Genomic DNA, 21,618 nt, shown 5'->3' with positions numbered 1-21,618 from the left:
CCCATTGCCCTTCAGGGCTTCAAATCGTACCTAGATTTCAGATTTCATACTTATATTTCACCTATATATTCTTGTGAATATCGCAGGTTCCCAATACCATTATTCATCCCGCAGAATGTTTCCTAACCCAAATAGAATATGTTATTAACCCTAACCATACACTGTTCCCTCAATCTAACTTCACAAAAGAGCAGGGACAGAGTTGGTCTTACAATACAGGAATGTAGGGGATCTTTCACCTGCTGAGAACCTCAAAGTTTCATGAGAAATGATCCCTAGAGAAGATGTAGCAGCTATGAAGGACCTGAGAGAGCAAAAGTCATCTTCCATGCCAAACCACCTGTTCAGGATGAAGTGATGTGTCTGAATCAGCCTCTCTCCTACTGATATAAAGAAGATGGACCAAACCAACCCTGTGTGGAGAGCTTCTCCTTGGTGTCTACGGTTGATATACCATTCTAACTTCTGAAAGTGTCACAGGAAGTAGGGGCAGCCTCCATCTCAAGGGACCCTTGGAAACAAGTGTTAGGACAAAGTGGTTGCCAAGGCAGTGACCTCATTCCCTTCCTGTTGGAATTGACCTACCTCACTTCTTTGGTGATGTAACTCTCTGAACTTGGGATCCAGGAAGCCAGGCACACAGAGCCAGTCCCAGTCCCATTCCCAGTGGACTTACTTGTTTGGATTTACCAAGGAGAGAGTCTGTCTCTCTTGGTACCTAATGGTTTGAGGATGACAAAATGCAAGTAGAGCTCTGAAGATGGGCCTTTAATGAGAAAGCAGGTAGTGGTCAGCACAGGCTCCATACAACTTCACAGAGATGGACAAGAAGACCAGACCTGAGACAGGACAGGCCATTTTGGGGGAACATAGTATGGACCACCAGTCAGAGGACACTCTGGATAGTCACAGACTTACATGGGGGAAGGAGGTGACTTTTTGATTGTGGGTGTGAGTTTGGGGTTTTGTCTCATGTTCTGAGAATAGGTAGGAAAGGTGGTTTGTTTGGTTTAGAGTGGACTGTTTCTAGAAAGTCCTTTGACAAGGCGACTGTGTCTGTGTCTGTGTATCCCACTGTGTCCTTGGTTGTACATATTAGAAAGCAGAATAGATCAATGGATGTATCCTGTCTAGTAGAAAGCTTCCCAGAATTCATCCTGCCCATTTTAGGAAAGGACTGTTGGTTGCTTTTCGATGGGCAACACCTACTATCTTCCTAAGTTCCTGTTTTCTTCCTGAATTCTGGCCACTCTCCAGAATAGGCTCATGTTTTTTTGTCCAAGATATGTACCACATCCAAGCTCTGTGACATGGCCATGTACTGGATAGCTGAAGGGAATTGCAAGCATCTCACAAAACTCAGAAATCATTGTGACTAGTAAAGTCTCAGTGGAGAAACCCTGCATTGGGATTTGCTGACTTATTGTTCTGTTACCCTGAAGTCAGGAAGGTCTTTGCCTCAGGCCACCCCTTTGTGAATTTTGAAGAAAAAAGTTTTCAAATGGAAGTGAATGGGCATCACCTGTGGCTCTTTGCTTAACTGCTTTGGAAAAGTATGTGTCTGAATCAGCCTTGTGGCTCTGTGTGAGGCTGTGGCTTAGATTATCAGCTCCTGATGGATCTAAAGAAAGATGCAATGTGTGCATCCAAAACCAAAATGGCAAAAAGATCAGTCATTGTGGATGAAGTCTCTCGCCTTCCTCTGTAAGTTTCCTGACTTCCACCAAGTGAGAATAGGGATCATTTGGGTCAAATAAGTTCTTTCAAGCGCTGCAAAGTTGCTTTTGTTTCCTAATTACTCCAAATCACATAAGGAATCTAAACCTGACAGTCAGTAGGCCTCAAATTGGAGAAGCAGAGCAGTATTAAAGGAAGAACTATGTGATCAATCCTAGTTCACAGGAAGGGTGTTCAGGCCACCCTGAGGTTAGGCAAATGAGGGGCAAGGGAGCTTATTTTGGACACTCTCTTGGGCTGCGCCATTCATGAAAACCTCTAGCCAAAGGGTATAATGAGTGTATATATGTAAGAAGTTGAGTGCCATGTGAGAGTGATTTGGTTTTAATTGTGGTCATTTGTGTGGCAGTTGGAAGAGATGACTGGGTCCACCTGGTTTTGAACACTGGTGTGATTCTCCTCAGAGACTGAGTTCTGAAACTGACCTCAGAGAAGTAATTGCTTTGGAAAGAGATGTGTCTTAATCAGGCTCTTGGCCCTGTGTGAGGCTGTGGCTTAGATTATCAGCAACAGACGGATCAAAAAAATGATCCCATGTGTGCATCCAAAACCAATATAGCCAAAAGAGCAGTCATTGTGAATGAAGTCTCTCACCTTCCACTGTAAGGTTCTGAAAGAATAAAAGAAATTGAAATCGAAATGTAATGAACCAGGTTTTGTAAAGTTTCCAAGTTGCACTCAGAACCTGAAATTCCTGTGGCAGTTAAGACAATTCCTGGAACTGCCCATTAGATGTGTGTTGAAATCTTCCCTGACCACCTAGTTACTTAACAACCCCTTCCCAGAAGCCGTGCATCTCACCACGTATACATCTCAGGGCTTCAACCAATCAGTTTAAATGTATACCCCTTCTGAGGGCTGACCAATCACCCCCTGCCCCAACTTTTCCCGCCAATGAATGTGCTAATCATGTTTTAGAGTTGTTATTTCATTTTCCCGTGGTACATGATGATTTCCTAAAGGAGGCTATGATGTAGGTAAAGTCCCTGAGCTCTCTAAAGAATGTATATAAACTCTGCTCAAGTTGTTCTCGGGGCTCTTTGTTCTTTGCTCCTCTGAAGGGAGCTCTGAGGCCTAGCATTCTGGACCCCCAATAAACCCTTTGCTGATGCATGAGAAATCCTCTTTGTTGTCTTTTCCTTTGATGTTCGCAGCACCTTTTCATCTGGAGGCCCCAGGTGAGATATCCGGGAGCGGTGAATGGAAGACCTCAAGGGAGTCCTCTCGGGGTAAGTAAGGTGCCTCTTTCTGGTTTCGGGTTTCAGGCTAGGGCGTGGCAAAGTGGCTGTTGGTGAAGAGCATTAGCTCTCTCCTATGGTGTGACAGACGTGTCACAGAGCCAAGATCACGTCCCTGAGGGACACTCCGGAGGACTAGGGAATTCAAGGAATAGTAGTTTCCTCAACTCGGTTATGTTTTGCTTCACGATTTGATTTGCCAGCCCATCAGGTTTTGCCGGTAACTCAGTTTTGGTCATTGTTCTGAACTCATGTTGAGTTTACTGTCTGTTTTTATTGTCTAACCCATCAATATTTTCCAGTTACTCAGTTCAAATCTTTGTCTTGGACTCATGTTAAACGTTTACTGTTTGTCTTTGTGTTGTGTTTGTGTCTTCAATGTCCCTGTTTGAGTAACTCCCATTATGGGACAAAGCACTTCCTCTTCTCTGTCCCTGACCCTTGATCATTGGACTGATGTCCGCTCAAGGGCCCAGAATCTTTCTTTTTCAGTAAAACACCGTACCTGGCAGACTCTCTGTGCTTCAGAATGGCCCATCCTCGAATTCAGATGGCCCCAGAAGAATCCTTCCACTTTCCTCTAATCCGAAAATTCAGAGATATTGTCATTCAGCCGGGGCCACGTGGCCACCCAGATCAACAGCCATATACTCCTTCCCCCACATTCCTATCATTCAAACTTTCCGCTCCTCTCCCTCTTCCTTCCATTCTCCCTGAGTCACAAGACTGGACACTCCACCCCCTCCTTATTGTCTACTCTCCCTTCCCAACCCCCAACACAGTTCCTGATGATCCTCCCACCGCTGACTCAGCCTCTCCACTGCTAGAGGCAATTGGGCCAGACCCAAGCCCTCCAGGGGACTTCCCCACAGCAGCAGCAACCCCTCCTCCCCTGGAGGAAGATGGGCAACCTAAAAGAACCCACCGGCGATGGATAATAGAAAACTCAGAAGCCCCTGTGATGCTCTCTCTCCATCCCTATGGGCCCATGAACCGACCCAACTGGGACCCCAACACCTTTGAAGGTAGGAAGCATCTGTCCACTTATCGCCGGGCTCTAATAGCGGGTCTCAGAGTGGCCGCCAGAGAGCCGACCAATTTAGCAAAGGTAAGAGAGATTATCCAAGGGCCTAATGAGTCTCCCTCTATGTTTCTGGAGAGAATTATGGAAGCATATAGAAAATATACTCCCTTTGATCCTCAGGCAGATGACCAAAAGGCATTTGTTACAATGGCCTTTATTGAGCAGGCTGCCCAAGATATTAAGAGAAAGTTACAATGTCTAGATGGGTTACAAAATACGACCTTAAGAGATTTAGACAGAGAAGCTGAGAAAGTATATTATAAGATATATATTATAAGTATATATTATAAGTATATAAGTATATTATAAGAGAGAAACTGAGGAGGACACGGAACAGAGGAGAGAGAAGGAAAGGGAAGAAAAAAAGGATGAAAGGAGCAAAAGGTAGACAAAAGCATTGGCTAAGATTTTCTTCACAGCAGCAAATACGCCAGAAATTAAAAAGCAGGGAGTCAGAAAGGGATACTTGGGCCCACGCCAAAGGCTTTCCCTGGCCTCAGATCAATGTGCCTACTGGAGAGAAAAAGGACACTGAGTCAAAGAGTGCCCCAAAAAGAAGAAGCCACGGCAGCCCGCCATGCTGACTCTAGAAGAGGACTAGGAATGTCAGGACTCGGATCCCCTCCCCGAGCTCAGGGTAACATTTGAAGTGGAGGGGCCTCCAGTGAACTTTGAAGTGGATACAGGAGCAGTATACTCAGCCTTTAAGGCTTCACTGGGCCCCATATCAAATAAATGGTCCCTAGTTCAAGGGGCTAATGGCACTACTTATCGGGCTTGGACAACTAAGAGGATTATGGAAGTAGGAAAATGTAAAGTCCACCACTCTTTCCTAGTAATCCAAGAATGCCCAGCCCCATTGATGCACAGGGATCTGTTTACCAAACTCGGGGCTAGAGTAACCTTTAACCCTGATGGTCCCCAAGTGGATGTTCTAAAACCTTCAGTAAAAACTCCCATAGTCACAGAATTGACTATGTCCATAGAAGATGAACATCAACACTTCGTGCCCCCTAGGACTGATCAAAGAGGCAAACTACAACAGAAATGGATAAAAGATTATCCTAATGCCTGGGCAGAAACTGCTGGGTTAGGTCTAGCCATAAAACAACCTCCAATAGTAGTAGAATTAAAAGCCTCTGCCTCTGCAATCAGTGTTAAACAATATCCTCTAAGCAAAGAAGCTAAGGATGGGATAAGTCACCATATTCAGAAATAATTGGCCCTTGGGGTCCTAAGGCCCTGTCAATCAGCCTGGAATACCCCCCTGCTACCAGTAAGAAAGCCAGTAACTAGGGACTACAGTCCTGTTCAAGACCTAAGAGAGATCAACAACAGAGTGCAGGACATTCACCCCACAGTACCCAATCCATATAATTTGCTTAGCACTCTGAATCTGGACCGGGAATGCTACACTGTGCTGGACTTAAAAGATGCTTACTTCTGCTTGCCCCTACATAAGGACAGTCAGTTGCTGTTTGCTTTCGAGTGGATAGACCCAGAAACTGGAACATCTGGCCAAGTAACCTGGACTAGACTCCCACAGGGGTTCAAACCCCCCCCCCACTCTCTTTGATGAAGCCCTCCACAGGGACATAAACGACTTCAGAACTGCACACCCCGAAGTCACACTACTCCAATATGTGGATGATCTGCTACTGGCAGCGGACACCAAGGAAAACTATGAGTCTGGGACCCAAGCACTATTATCCGAGCTTGCTCGGCTTGGATATAGGGCTTCTGCCAAAAGGCCCAAATTTGTCAGCAAGAAGTAATCTTCCTGGGTTATTCTCTTAGGGGTGGCAAATGATGGCTAACTGAGAACAGAAAACAAACCATTGTGCAGATACCACCCCCATCTAATAAGAGACAACTCAGAGAGTTTCTTGGGACTGCTGGATTTTGCAGGTGATGGATTCCTGGGTTCGCCTCTCTGGCTGCCCCTTTATACCCGCTGATAAAGTGGAATGCCCAATTCCAATGGACCCCTGAGCACCAACAAGCTTTTGATAATGTCAAAAAAAGGTGCTGCTATCTGCTCCGGCCTTAGCACTCCCAGATATAGATAAACCCTTTACTCTCTACATCGAGAAAAAGAAAGGAATAGCATGGGGAGTGTTCACTTAGACTTTGGGACTTTGGAAAAGGCCGGTAGCATTCTTATCAAAAAAACTGGACCCAGTGGCTACTGGGTGGCCCCGTTGCTTAAGAGCTATAGCAGCGGCAGCGCTTCTAATAAAAGATGCTCATTAATGAACGTTGGGACAGAAGCTATCCATTATAGCCCCCCATGCCCTAGAGAGCATCATCTGTCAACCTCCAGATAGGTGGCTATCAAACTCCAGAATAAACTACTACCAGAGCCTCTGGATTAGCAAAGACAGAATAACTCTTAGACCTTCTGCTCCACTCAACCTGGCTGCCAGAAGAATCATCAGGACCTGTCGCTCATGAGTGTCAACACATACTGGCAGAGGAAACCAGTATAGGACGAGACTTGAAGGATCCAGCCACTGCCTCACCCTGAAGTCGTATGGTTTACGAAAGAGAGCAGCTTCCTCCAAGATGGTATGTGGTGGGCTGGAGCAGCAGTAGTTAGCAAAACTAATGTCATCTGATCCTCTGGTCTCCCAGAAGAGACATCAGTCCAAATGGCAGAACTGATTGCCCTTACGAAAGCATTGGAACTAGCAACAGGCAAAAGGGCCACCATATACACTGATAGCCACTATGCATTTGGCAATGCTAATGTGCACAGGGCTATTTACCAGCAAAGGGGGCTATTAACCTCCACTGGGAAAAAAATAAAGAACAAAGTTGAGATTCTCCACCTTCTCTCAGCAGTGAAGGGCACTAAGGAACTAGCTATAGTGCACTGTCCAGGGCACCAGAAGGGAAACGACCTCGTTGCAGTTAAAAACAGAAGGGCAAATGAGGAAGCTTAATTGGCAGCCCTAAACGGAGTGACTCTGTTAACTTTTTCCACACCAGAGGGATCAACATTCAGGAGACTTGGCCACACTGGAACATTCAGGCAACTTATCATCTGAGGAGACAGATGCAGAACTCTGGGACCCTACAGAGCCAAGTTTACAATTTCAAAAAGCCCACCTTTATGTCAAAGACGTACACTAGCTCACCCACTTAAGCTCAAAGAAGTTATAGGCACACTTAAAGGACCGAAGAAAGGATTTTTTATTGACTGACTTACAGAGGAAAGAAATAGCTTAGAAGGTGACTAGAGCTTGTCAAGTCTGCCAATTAGTTAATGCTTACCCATCCAAGCTTCCTGCAGGGAAGCGCTTACGAGGAACCAGACCAGGACAATTTTGGGAAGTGGACTTTTCCTGAAATTAAGCCAGGAAGGTATGGACTTAAATATCCCCTAGTCTTTGTAGATACTCTTTCAGGATTGGTTGAAGACTTCCCCATGAAGAAAGAAACGGCTCAGACGGTGCTCAAAAAGATTCTAGAAGACATTTTTCCAAGGTTTGGCCTGCCTAAGGTAATAGGGTCCAATAATGGACCGGCATTTGTTGCCCAGGTAAGTCAGGGATTCACCAGGACCCTGAAGATTAATTGGAAGTTACATTGTGCTTATAGATGCCAGAGCTCAGGACAGGTAGAAAAAATGATTAGAACCATCAAAGAGAATTTAAAGAAATTAAGCTTGGAGACCTGCATAAAAAAATTGGACTATGCTCCTACCTTAAGCACTGTTTCGTGCAAAAAGTACACCCTCTGCCTCTTTGTGTAAACTCACCACTTATGAAATTCTCTATGGTGCCCCTCCTTTAGTAAGGGACCTAACCCCAACTCTGAGACTTAATGATTCCTTTCACACCCCCTTGCTTGACAGACTTAAAGCCCTTGAACAAACACAGCACCCAGCGATACCTGTGGAAACAGTTGGCCAGTGCTTATCAGCCTGGAGACGAGGGAACCCCACATCGATAACAAGTGGGAGTCTTCGTCTACGTGAGACGGCATCAGGTATCATCCCTGGAACGCCGCTGGAAAGGACAATACCAGGTGCTGCTTATAACACTTACAGTGGTGAAAGTGGATGGAATCACTTCCTGGATCCATGCCACCCATCTCAAGCCTGCGCCCTGTCCAGCCTCCGGCTGGAAACTGGAACAGACTGGTAACCCTCTCAAGTTGCGTGTCCGTCGTGTGGGTAAGGCTATGGATTCTTCCCCTGACCACCAGCAGTCCTAATCACCATCAGCCTGTTCAGCAACAATGGCAGCTATAAATCCTACTGGGCAAGTAGTGTGGTCTATTTCACATACAGCCCTCTTATGGACTTGGTGGCCATCTCTCTACCTGGACATTTGTCAGCTTGACATAGGCCTCTCTGACTGGGATCTCCCTGACATAGAGGACTTCACACAGATCCCACTCAAACCCAAACCAGGGCAACATAGACCACCTTACCCCATGAATTATGGATATCATCTTCCCCAGCTCAGGTGTAAACTAGCCAGTCTTGATTTTTATGTGTGCATAGCTGATTTCTTAAGTCGCAAACAGGCCCAAACCTGTGGAGGACCCAGTGACTTTTATTTAAGATCTTGGGGTTGTGAACAAACGGGAGCTACATGGTTGAACCCAAACTCCGCAGACAGTATCATTCAGGTAGGAAAAAATGACACCTGGATTGATCCCAAGAAATGTGCCACTAGCCAAGTTGTGTCAAAAACTCGCTGAGGAAAGAATAGTCTATGTTACCCCCTCAATATAACTTTCACTTCCAAAAAAAGGGGCTACCTCAGAACAACATGGTCTATGGGAAATACATGGGAAATGCGATTCTATATTTATGGCCCTCGTTATGACTTTGGTCACTGGTTCACCATCCTGCTTAAAAAGGAAGAAAATCCCACAGCAATAGGGCCCAATCCCCTCAAGCCAGGAATTAAGCCTCCAAAACCTCCCATGCCTAGATCTACCAGAACCCCTCAACCATCTCATACTTCCCAGTTTCCATCTTTGCCTACTTCCCCAGTCCAGAGTACAGCTGACTCCTGACCCTGGGAACTAATTAAAGGAACCTTAATTGTACTGAACTCCACACAGTCAGAACTCCTTGCATTTCAACCCATGTATTTGACAGCTTTGTAAATTATTGTTTAATGGTGCAGATACTTCCCAGGGTGGTTTATTATGATGCAGAATCATTTTAAGGTCTACTAGGGGGACAAACAACCTGATTTTGCTGGCATCCAGTGTCCCTTACTATAGCCATCCTATTCAGGATAGGAGCTGCTGCAGGAGTGGGTACAGGAACAGCTGCTATGATCCATGGGTCACAACAAATGGCCTGATTAGAAACAGCAATAGATCAAGACTGGAAGACATTAGAGACCTCCATCACAGTGCTGTAGGAATCCTTAAACTCTCTCTCTGAAGTTGTTTTACAGGACAGGCGAGGATTAGACCTCCTCTTCATGAGGGAGTGGGGCCTCTGTGCTGCACTGAGAGAAGAATGTTGTTTTTATGCTGACCATACTGGAGTTGTAAAAGAATCCATGAGTAAATTGAGAAAATGCCTTGAAGAGCGCCAGAGAGAAAGGGAGATTCAACAAGGGTGGTTTGAGTCATGGTTTACCCAGTCCCCCTGGTTAACTACACTCCTATCAGGCTTAGCTTGACCCCTGATCATCCTTATGGTGTTGCTAACTTTGGGACCTTGTTTGCTTAACCGCATAGTTTCGTTTCTCCAGGCTCAAATTGGGCAGGAAAAACTCATGGTAATCAGACAGAAATACGCTCCACTGGCAGAAATAGAGTGTGAGACCCCGCAATAATTATGATTCATTACTTTTAAGATTAAATGTAGTAAGAAAAAGGAGAGGGAAATGAAAGAATAAAAGAAATTAAAATTGAAACATAAAGAACCAGGTTTTGTAAAGTTTCCAAGCTGCACTCAGAACCTGAAATTCCTGTGGCAGTTAAGACAATTCCCGGAACTGCCAATTAGATGTGTGTTGAAATCTTCCCTGACCACCTAGTTGCTAAACAACCCCTTCCCAGAAACCGTGCAGCTCATCACGTATACATCTCAGGGCTTCAACCAATCAGTTTAAACGTATACCCCTTCTCAGGGCTAACCAATCACCCCCTGTCCGACCTCTTCCTGCCAATGAATGTGATAATCATGTTTTTGGGTTGTTATTTGATTTTCCCGTGGTATGTTGATTTGCTAAAGGAGGCTATGATGTATGCAAAGTCCCTGCCCTCTCTAAAGAATGTAAATAAACTCTGCTCAAGTTGTTTTTGGGGCTCTTTGTTCTTTGCTCCTCTGAAGTTAGCTCTGAGCCGCAGCATGCTGGACGCCCAATAAACCTTTTGCTGTGGCATGAGACAGTCTCTTGGTGGTCTTTTCCTCCGACTTTTGACCGACCTTTTTACCTATGAAGGACCTGAGAGAGCAAAAGTCAAATCCATGTCAACTTCCATGTCAAACATCCTGGTCAGAATGAAGGAATGTGTCTGAATCAGCCTCTCTCTTCTTAATGTAGATTAAATGGACCAAACCAGGCCTGTGTACAGAGCTGTTCCCAGATGCCTATGGTTGATATACCATTCTAACTTGTGAAAGTGTCACAGGAAGTAGGGGCAGCCTCCATCTCATGGGACCTTTGGAAGCAACTGTTAGAACAAAGTGGTTTTCCATCACAGTGACCTCATTCAGTTCCTGAAGGAAGTGACCTACCACACTTCCTTGGTGATGGAACTTTCTGAACTTGGGATCCAGGAAGCCATGCACCCAGAGCAAGTCTTAGTTTCAGTCCCAGTGGTCTCAATTGTTTGAATTTACCAAAGACAGAGTCAGTGTTTCTTGGTACCTACTTATGTGATGATGGCCAAATTTCAGGAGAGCTCTGAAGAGTGGCTTTTTCTGAGAAAGCAGGTAGTGGCTCAACCATGGCTCCTGACAACTTCTAAAAGTTTGAAAAGAAGACCAGATCTGAGATTGGACAGGCCATTTCGTGGGAACATATTATGGCTCACCAGTCAGAGGACACTCAGGATAGTCACAGCCATACTTGGGGGAAGGAGGTGCCGTTGTGGGTGTCGGTGTGAGTTTGTGGTTTTGTCTCATGTTCTGAGAATAGGTAGGAATGGCGGTTTGTAGGTTTGGACTGGAAAGTTTCTAGAAAGTCGTTTGACAACACGAGTGTTTCTATGTCTGTGTATCCCACTGTATCCGTGGTTGTAGACATTTGAAATGCAAATGCATCAATGGTTGTGTCCTGTCTAGTATAAAGCTTCCCAGCATTCTTCCCACCCAATTTAAAAATGGAGTGCGGCTTGCCTAATGGATGGTGAACAGCTACTATCTTCCTAAGTTCCTCTTTTCTTCCTGAATACTGGCCACTCTCCAGAGTATCCTCATGGTTTTGTTTCCAAGATATGTACCACGTCCAAGCTCTGCTACATGACCATGTACTGGATAGCTGAAGGGAATGCGAGCATCTCAGAAAACTCAGATATCAGTGTGACCAGTAATGTCTCAGTGGAGAAACCCTGCTTTGGGCCATTTTCTTACTTATGATTCTATTACCCTTAATGTCAGGAAGGTCTTTGCCTCAGGCCACCCTTTTGTGAAGCCTGAAGAAAACAGTTTTCAAATGGAAATGAATGGGCATCACCTGTGGCTCTTTGCTTAATTGCTTTCGAAAAGGATGTGTCTGAAACAGCCACTTGGCCCGGTGGGGTGGCAGTGGCTTAGATTCTCAGCACCTGTTGGATCTAAAGAAAGTTTCCAAGTGTGCATCCAAAACCAAAATGGCCAAAAGAGCAGTCATTGTGGATGAAGTCTCTCACTTTCCTCTGTAAGCTTCCTGAGCTAAATCAAGTGAGAATAGGGATCATTTGGGTCAAATCATTTCTTCAAATCCCTGCAGAGCCTAGCCAATAGGGGCTTGGGTTTTCTATGATACCAATTCACATAAAGAATCTATACCAGACAGTCATTAGGCCTCAAATTGGAGAAGCAGATCAGATATAGGGCAGGCCTATTTGATCACTCTTGGTTCACAGCAAGGGTGTCCAGGCCACCCTGACTTTAGGCAAATGAGGGGCAAGGGTGCTTATTTTGAACAGTGTATTGGGCTGTGCCCTTCATGGAAACCTCCAGCCAGAGTTTATGATGAGTGTCTATGTGGAAGAAGATGAGGAGCATGTGGGAGTGTTTTAGTTTTAATTGTGGTCATTTGTGTGGTGGTTGTAAGAGATGCCTGGGTCCACCTGGGCTTGAACTCTGGTGTGATTCCTCTTAGAGAATGCGTTATGGAACTGACTTCAGAGAAGTATCGCCATGAATTGTGTTGGGATTTTAGGAGGCCACACATGAGAGTCGCCCTTGGACACCGAATCTAAGCCCAGAGTGGCTTTCCACAGAGCACTGGGAATCTCAGCCAGGATATCACATGATTTTTTTTCTGAAAGACTTGGAAGCCATAGTTGAGAGTTAAAACACACATGGACCTTACATTGTAGACCTCAATGGGGCTGGCTTCATGTGACCTTTTGGGCAGTCTTTGGGAACCCTTGCCTGTGAGAGTTCTCTAGATTATTCATTGAAATGTGCTTCCTCTAAATTTAATGGTTCCTTAATGAATTGAAACCCACAGTTTCTCCAACTTCGTCTTTGAAAATGGCTAGATAAATACCATGAAATTTTTGAACTTCCCATGGCCACCTGCCACTGGAGAACCTTTGGATGTACAGTTGCTGATCCTGAGTGTACCAGACAGTGCCTTGATTGACTGGGTTTTATGAAAATGGTGTAGAACAGAGATGCCAGTATGTTGGGGCCTGCTGAGTAGTGGGCCAAAAGCTGTTGTGTGCAGCTGTGTGATAAAACATCTGTGGTCGGGACATGTGATTCTGCCATTGACTTCCAAATGACTTGTGGCTGACATGTTACAGACAGGAATCACTTATATGTCTGAAACCTCTCCATAAAAGGCATTTTGTTATATGGAGACGTTTCAGGGCAATGTTCAGAATCAGGTTGCTATGGTCAAAGGGTCAAGCTATGTGGGATAGAAGCCTGGTTGGTGCATTCTCCTGCAGACCCTGACCCACCACACGTGACAGGACTCCCTACATCACTGTGTACCAGTTGAAGTCATTGTATTTCATGAGGCAAATACCAAACTCCCAGTGCAGTAGAAAGAAACACCATGAAAAGTGGAGGATGACCAAATGGCTTCACAGTCCACATGCGGAGACACTTAGCTTTCAGTGGCCACAGTTTACCTACAGAGAGAAGTCAGCACTGCTTCCTCATGTTCTTTGGAAAAATTGAAACAATATCCTCCAGGTCTCATAGATGTAGACCCAGCTTTGATGGTCTCATTTGAATGGAAGCTAAAGCTTCTGACAACAACATATATGTCGAGTGCCCATCGTCAAAGGCAGTTTCTCAAGAAGTCTTTAGTCCGGCAGAGCTCCAGGTTTGTGTAGTGTTTACCTTTTAGACCAGGTTGCAAGAAAAGACCACTGTCTCCAATTAAAATCAGATTAAAGCAAGCTTATTATTTCCACCACCCTGGCTGCCTCTCCCTCCCAAAACGTTGGGAACAGGAGAGCAGCCCAGCTTTATAGCCCAGAAAGTTACACAAAAGTGGGGTTAAAAATAACAGAATTCTGACAAGCATCACACTAATGGTATTTTACATTTTTGTTTGCTGGCCCCAACATCAGAATTTATGAGGACCATTAGAGCCTCAGAGAGTGTCGTCTGGCCAAGGAAGGCCAATATTTATGAGGTGTCAACAAAGATTCAGAGAGGGCTGTTATGTGGTCAGAGAGCCAGGCATGGGTGAGTTCAAGGCACGGGCAGGCTTTCCAAGCAGGTTCAGATCTTGCTGCAATTTATAGTTAAGCCAAAATTATCTTTTCACGGCTTTGTGGCAAGATGGCTGCCAATTTTAATAAAAGATCAGGTTGGGTCAATCATTCCCCCCTTTTCTAATGTGTTTTTTTCATATATTTGATTGGGTAGGAAGAGCACTGTGGGAATTTTAATCCCTCAGGTAATAGTCTCCCGATTTTTTGAACTCACCCAAAAACAGGTCTCCCTGATTTTACCTGACTTAATTAATTACTTATATTGATATTCTATTTATTTTTGTCTCCATTGTTGTAAGAAGAGAGGCGTCACTCATTTAGACTTCTTCTGAGATGAGAGAGGGTGACGTGAGGGGGCACCGCCTGAGGGACATTAGTCGCCTTTTAGAAGTCAGTTAGGTTTGAAGTCTGGATGGGGAAGAACAGGTAGTAAAGTCATCTGGGAATGGGTTCTTCTATGAGAGAAACAAAAAAACATGAGTACTTAATAAATGTTGCAGCAGCTGGAACATGTCACTGTATAGAAGTTCCCTCACCAGTCTTTAATATCCCCAGTTATCAGGACTGTCAACTTAATATTTAACTTTTAGTGTTACATTTGTCCCTCCCCATAAGATTCAGTTTAATAATTTAATGTCATCTGATCTTGCAAAATATTTTTACTAGTATGACCTCTGTGTCTAATAGAGAAACCTTTAATTCTCTTACTCATTGCTGGATAATCATACTAACAAATACCAAGCCTATGTGTTTAGGTTAAGAATATCTGTAGGCCTTCAACTAAAAACTTCTGCCACTGGCAGATAATCTTGATAGCCTCTTTTTATAGTTATCAGGCATTCCTGTCTGAGAATCCTTCTTTGTAGCCTCCAGTCTTACTTATTTTGGGAGGCTAACATAAAGTGTATACCTTAAAATATTATTATTACTATTATTATATAAAATGCCCAGAAATGGCTGTAATTTGTTTTTAACTGTCTTTTCTAAGTGTTTAAGATGAAGCAGTCAAACTGACTTTTGTTTCTATCTATTCTGAACAGTCAGCTGAGATTTTATGGGAGTCATTCCTGGGGAAACTTGAGAGCAGCTTCTCAGTTCTGCTAGTGCCATTTGCGCTAGGTGGGTCCAGGTCTTGCTTGACCATGTGGCTTCCCTCGGAAGCATCAGGGATGTTTCCCTTCTCTGATGACTCTCCTCTTCTTAGCAAATGCACTGATTGGCTTTCTGTTCTCCAGTGGTCTCATTAATCTCCCTGATCAGGAGGTTATGCGGTTCAGAGTTGCAAAGCTCTTTAGAGAAGTCCGCTGTTCCCTGGATACAGACTGACTCAGAGGGCAAGAGCCAAATATTGGTTTTCTTGTCCCTTTTCATATAACTTTAATTTTAAATCCTAATCTTAAACATCCATCAAATAAATTTTAACAGACTTATATAAAGAATACTGGGCTTTAATGTCTATAATTTAAAATTATTTATCTTTTTATTATTTGGGATCTGTATTATTCTGTCTGTCTTGTAGGTGATGGCTAATTATCTTAAATTAACCAATGTTGTGTTCTTAAAGCAACACTGCTGTAAAACACTAACAGGGAATCTTTATATCACCCATAAGGAAATTACAAAATAAAATTAACAACAGTAAACAAACTTAGTTCGTGTAATAGCTACCCTAAAATTTTTGGCTGAGTTATACATTATATCCTCTGTTTGAGATGCTAGTAATGTTGACAGGAAAAAAAAAAAAACTTTTGAAAATAACTTTAAATGAAATAATATCTGACCTACTGCTTTCGCAGTCATTCTCACATAATAAGATGGGACACAGAGCCTTATCTCAGGTAAGGCAGGGCTCTTTATTAATCTTAAGTGTTTTAATTCTAAAGCTAATCTTTGTTTTTTAAATATCATTTTACAAAGTTTACATAAATTATTTGAGGTCACATGAACATTAGCTAACACCGTATGATATAGCTTTTAAAACATGAATTAAAAAAAGGCTGAAAGTTTTTAACCTTTACATAGATTAGGCTCTCATTAACTTAAAATACATTTAAATTGTTCCCCAATATAAAAAGTAACATAAAAGTTTACATATCTTATTGACAACAGGTAAATAAATCCTATATATATATGTATATATATATTTTACCATACAACTTCAGAACACCACCTTGATATAATGCTCTTTTAAAGTTTCTACCTTACAGACTTGTATACCTGGAAGATATGAGCACATTAATAGCATCACAATTGCATTGATGTTTCTACATTAACCAAGTTTAGCTTTTAAAGAAATGGCAGTACAGTGCTCTAAAATAACAGTTCTTATTTAATCAGTTGTTTAATTTTTATGGTTGCTTGCTCTAGAAAAATAAAACTTAATAACCACAATGTTATGGGTAAAATTATGTTTTGAGAAATTTTTGTCTCTTTAACACATGACTGATTTTTACAATCTTATACAGACTTTAGGACAAACTTATACAGACCTTAGTAAATCAATCAGATATCTAACAAAAGTACTCATGAATGAGTAATCCCATATCAAATTTACTTTACTTATTTATCAAAATATTAGACAAATGTATTGAACAGTGTACCATTTTTTGTTGAAGAAAAAGTTCTAGAACCAAGGCATATTAGGCCTTTTGTCGGCATTAATATTTTATTAGATTTTTGAACACCTAGAAAAACTTGTAAGGTTAAATTTAAAGACATTTATTTTTATCTGTTTATCCAATTTAAATTGCACCAATTAAATCATGAGAATTTAAGATCTTTGGATCCACGTTTTAAAATTTGTTTATATGAGTGCTTTTTTTATGAGTGCTCCTTATATGTGTTAATTTGTATAACATATATATGATATAGGGATATATGTATATATAGACATACAACACTAACAAAAGTGTGCACACATAATAATAGTAAAGGCCTTGTAGCTTTTTGCAGTTGAAATCTCCATTGCAATGTTTCAAAAACTCCACTGTTGGTCAAAGATAGAGCTGATCAGAAAAACATTAACCTAGGTCTGTAGGATCAAAATCATGAGCTCAAAAAAAGAATACAGAATCTAAGGAAAAAAAATAAGAGTCCTAGAAAAAATGACTGGCCAGTAATTAGTAAATAGCATACAATTTACCTTTTTTCCTGCCTTAGGCCTCAGATCAGTCTCCTACTGAGCTTGCAGGCTTCTTTCATTTGCATTTCAACAAAAGTCCTTGCTGAGGTCTGAAAGGAGCAGGGTAAAACTGCTATTCTGAGCAGACACCTCAGGCCTAAGGCATTTTAACCATAATTTTGAGGTTCGGATGTTGAAAATTATGATACAATTTTAAGATGAAATTCACAAAATTTTATATCTTTACATCTTGTTTTGTCAACAGATACCATAATATGATTTACTATCCTTGTCCAAATTAATGCACTGGTACACACTGTGATATTTTCTCAGTCTACCCAATTCAAAATTGGTGAAAAATAAAACTGAATGTTTGGGAAGTTACTTGCCAACTTGGAAGTAGAGTGCTTTAGTTTTCCATCCTAAGCATTTAAGTTATCTGGCATGAATTATCTGAAATCATAAACTAAACAATTACCTAAACCCGACTTTTAACTGCAAGATTGAGCAATGCTACAAAAACCCATCCAGATACCAGATTGTTACAATAAAACACCATCATTTAGACACACATTGAACTAATATCATTCCCAAGAAACAATTTATAATATCAGCACATTATTGCACATGTCTTAAAGGGCCAGAAACAAAGACACAAGACAGACAGAAAGGAGCTCCAGACTATGGCTGACAGACAGAAGCCTTAAAAACAGAGCAGATAAGAGAAAAATCTCCTACACCAGTGGCAGGATACATGTCCTCACAAGGGGATCAGATGTTTTCACAGACGGCAACCTGAAATGTAATATCAAGGGTTTCCATGGTGACTTTACTGCATTTAGTGTCTCCTTTTTCTTTTTCTTTTTTTTAAGAAGACAGAGGTGGCATAATCCTTACAGTGCAGGGAACGAAGGAAGGAATTCCCTGAAGCAACAGGGCTTTGGTAGATCCTGGGAGTCCCTCAGTCCCTCCTTTTACTTATAGGATTAACTCCTCTGGTTTGGTTCCACCCCAATCTCGCTCCATCTCCTAACATTTCAGTAGTCAGCTCTCAAAAAGTTCCAGGGTCGGGGGGTTATCAAAATTTGTAACTTAAATTTCGGTTTCTGACCTTGAAGCGAATTAATACCTATTTAATAATGAGGACAGGGTTTGAGAAAAATAAAAAGGGAGGTTTACTGCTTTGCTAACAAAGCAGAGACACAGGGGACTCTGCCCAAAGGTTGTGACTCTCTTGAACTGGAGCAACAAGGGGTTTTAAAGGAGTTTCCATTGTTAACCTGGGAGATACTCTGTTCTTTGGTGGCCAGCAGGCATTGCCCTCTGCAGTGGGTGAGTTCCAGGCTGCCAGCTAGGGGCTTCTCTCATCCTGCTTAACAAAGGGGGGTAAACTTCAACACAGTTTTTTAGAACACAGTCCAAAGGGTGTAAGGCTTACTTGCTTTATTACCCATTTTTACGTCCAATATCTTTAAGTTTTTACCACAGAAATCACACAACAAAATGCACAAAAACAAACAAACAAGAAAACATATAGAACACAGAACAAAACACAAAGAAACAGAAACCTGGTGAAGATACAGAAAAACAGAGGAGCAATGAAATGTCTTGCTGAAGCTCCGGGGTAGGAGCTCCTGCGTGCCCGGCTGCACCTTTCTACCCTTTCAGAGAAATTCCATACAGAACAGAACAGAGGACAGAACAATTTTTGTTACTGTCCTGGACAGGAGTACATGTGAGCCTCCCCAGGCCACCTCTCTGTCATCAGAAGACATCTCCCTTAACCGGATATCAGATGTTATAAAGGCACCACCTACCTATGGAGGCCTCCTCCACCAGGTGCTTGCTAATAGTTTTAGTGCGATGGTTCACTGCAGTGCTCCCTGGACCAAATGCTCACTCCAAGGCTTTGGAACTTGGCTCTCCAGCCCTGAGCCCTGGAGGAAAGGCCAGCGTCAGAATTTCCAGCAGTCTGGTCTTATGATCTGGTAACGTCATCTCGCTGGGGAACTCCAAAATGTTAGACCAGGATGCAAGAAAATACCACTGACTCCAATTAAAATCAAATTAAGGCAAGCTTATTAGTTCAACCGGCTAGGCTGACTCTCCTTCTCAAAACGGCTGGAAAAAGACAGCATCCCCACCTTTCCTACACCCCAGCTTTATAGCCCAAAAAGTTACACAAAAAGGGAGTATCAGAAAACAGAACTTTGACAAGCATCACACTAATTGTAGTTTACATTTTTTATTTGCTGGCCCCAGCATCAGAAATTATGAGGACCATTAGAGCCTCAGAGAGGGTCGTTGTCTGGCCAGGGAAGGCCAATATTTATGAGGTTTCAGTAAGGTTTCAGAGAGGGCTGTGATCTGGTCAGTAAGACAGGCATGGGTGAGTTCAAGGCATGGGCAGGCATTCCAAGCAGGTTCAGAATTTGCAGTAATTTATAGTAAAGCAAAAATTATCTTTCCATGGCTTTGTGGCAAGATGGCTCCCAATATTAATGAAAGATCAGGTTGAGTGATCACCCCTGTCCCTTCCTTTTGGAAACTCCTCTACCACCTCCAAGGTTGTGAACTCCTGAGCATTTTCCATTCCAGATAAGTATTCACAGAATGTCTAACTCTTCTCCTCTAATTGTGTCTTACTTGGGGCAAAGGTAATGTCAAAGCATTGTTCTGGATGAGAGTGGGAAGATTATTGTATATCACATATTTGCATACACATTGGATTCATTTTCCAATTTTCCATTTGAAATACTGAATTCCTGGCACTAACCCATACCCTACTAGACTCTGACTAATAATCCTAATATGATGGTGAAACATAACCCAAGCAGAATAGAAATACAAGCCGTTCAGAGGAGGCATGGTGTGTAGTTGGAATTGCCTTTTGCATTATATAGTATAGGAGCTATAAATCTAGTCAATTTTTTGTTGAAATAATTCTACATGTGTTTTTAAAGTTAACAAAAATGGGAATCCTGTCTCCCTTTCTCTGTAGCACATGTATTTTTATATGCACATAGAGAATCCTACCTGGTATCACACGTACATACTTGTGAGGTGGCTGAATTGGCAGATACAAATTGTGAAAAGAGATCACTACTCCTAAACGCTGTTCAAACTGAAAATTCAACCTATGGGTGAGCTTCCTAGTTCAATAACATTATACATAAATCCATGTTCAGTAAAATGAATATTTTTGCATCTGTGGATTATATATATTTCATGATGAATTTCGATTGGCATATGTATTGCTACTTTTTTTCTTTTTTTGGTTGTTCAAAACGTTACAAAGCTCTTGACATATCATATTTCATACATTAGATTCAAGTGGGTTATGAACTCCCATTTTTACCCCAAATAAAGATTGCAGAATCACATTGGTTACATATCCACATTTTTACATAATGCCCTATTAGTTAATGTTGTATTCTGCTACCTTTCCTATACTCTAAGATCCCCCCTCTTTCCCCCTCCCATCTTCTCTCTCTACCCCATCTACTGTAATTAATTTCTCTCCTTGTTTATTTTCCCATTCCCTTCACAACCTGTTATGTGTAATTTTGTATAACAATGAGGGTCTCCCTTCATTACCATGCAATTTCCCTTTTCTCTCCCTTTCCCTCCCACCTCATGTCTCTGTTAATGTAAATCTTTTCTTCCTGCTCTTCCTCCCTGCTCTGTTCTTAGTTGCTCTCATTATATCCAAGAAGACATTTGGTATTTGTTTTTTAGGGATTGGCTAGTTTCACTAAGCATAATCTGCTCTATTACCATCCATTTCCCTGAAAATTCCATGATTTTGTCATATTTTAGTGCTGCGTAATACTCCATGGTGTATAAATGCCACATTTGTTATCCATTCATCTATTGAAGGGCATCTAGGTTGGGTCCACAGTGCAGCAATTGTGAATTGTACTGCTAAGAACATCGATGTGGCAGTATCCCAGAGTTACACTATTTTAAGGTCTTCAGGAAATAGTCCAAGAAGGGCAATAGCTGGGTCAAATTGTGGTTCCATTCCAAGCTTTCCCAGGAATCTCCATACTGCTTTTCAAATTGGCCGCACCAGTTTGCGGAACAGCTCTCCTCATAGGCCTCATTTGGTCCATCTTCTCTACATTAAGAAGAGAGAGGCTTACTCAGACACAACCCTTCATCCTGACCAGGTTGTTTGCCAGGTTGTTTTGGTCTTTCAGGTCTTTCATAGCTGCCTACATCTTCTCCAGGGATCAAATATGCATGGACCTTTGAGGTTCTCAGTAGGTGGCAGATCCCCTACATTGCTGTATTGCAAGACGAACCCTGTCCCTTCTCTTTTGTAAAGTTAGATTGAGGGAACAGTGTATGGTTAGGGTTAATAACATGTTCAATTTGGGTTCGGAATCATTCTGATTGATGAATAATGGTATTGGGAACCTGCGATATTTATAAAACTATAGAGGTGAAATATAAGTATAAAAACAGAAATCTAGGTAAGATTTGTAGCCCAGAAGGAAATGAGGCCCTTTATTGGGATACTTAGCTTTTAATTATGTTCTGCACGTTTGTCTCAGATAAATTGA

Source organism: Callospermophilus lateralis, unplaced genomic scaffold, assembly GCF_048772815.1.
Source record: "Callospermophilus lateralis isolate mCalLat2 unplaced genomic scaffold, mCalLat2.hap1 Scaffold_97, whole genome shotgun sequence".
Lineage (NCBI taxonomy): Eukaryota > Metazoa > Chordata > Mammalia > Rodentia > Sciuridae > Callospermophilus > Callospermophilus lateralis.
The sequence above is the reverse complement of the archived record's forward strand: the minus strand, read 5'-3'. Positions refer to the sequence as shown.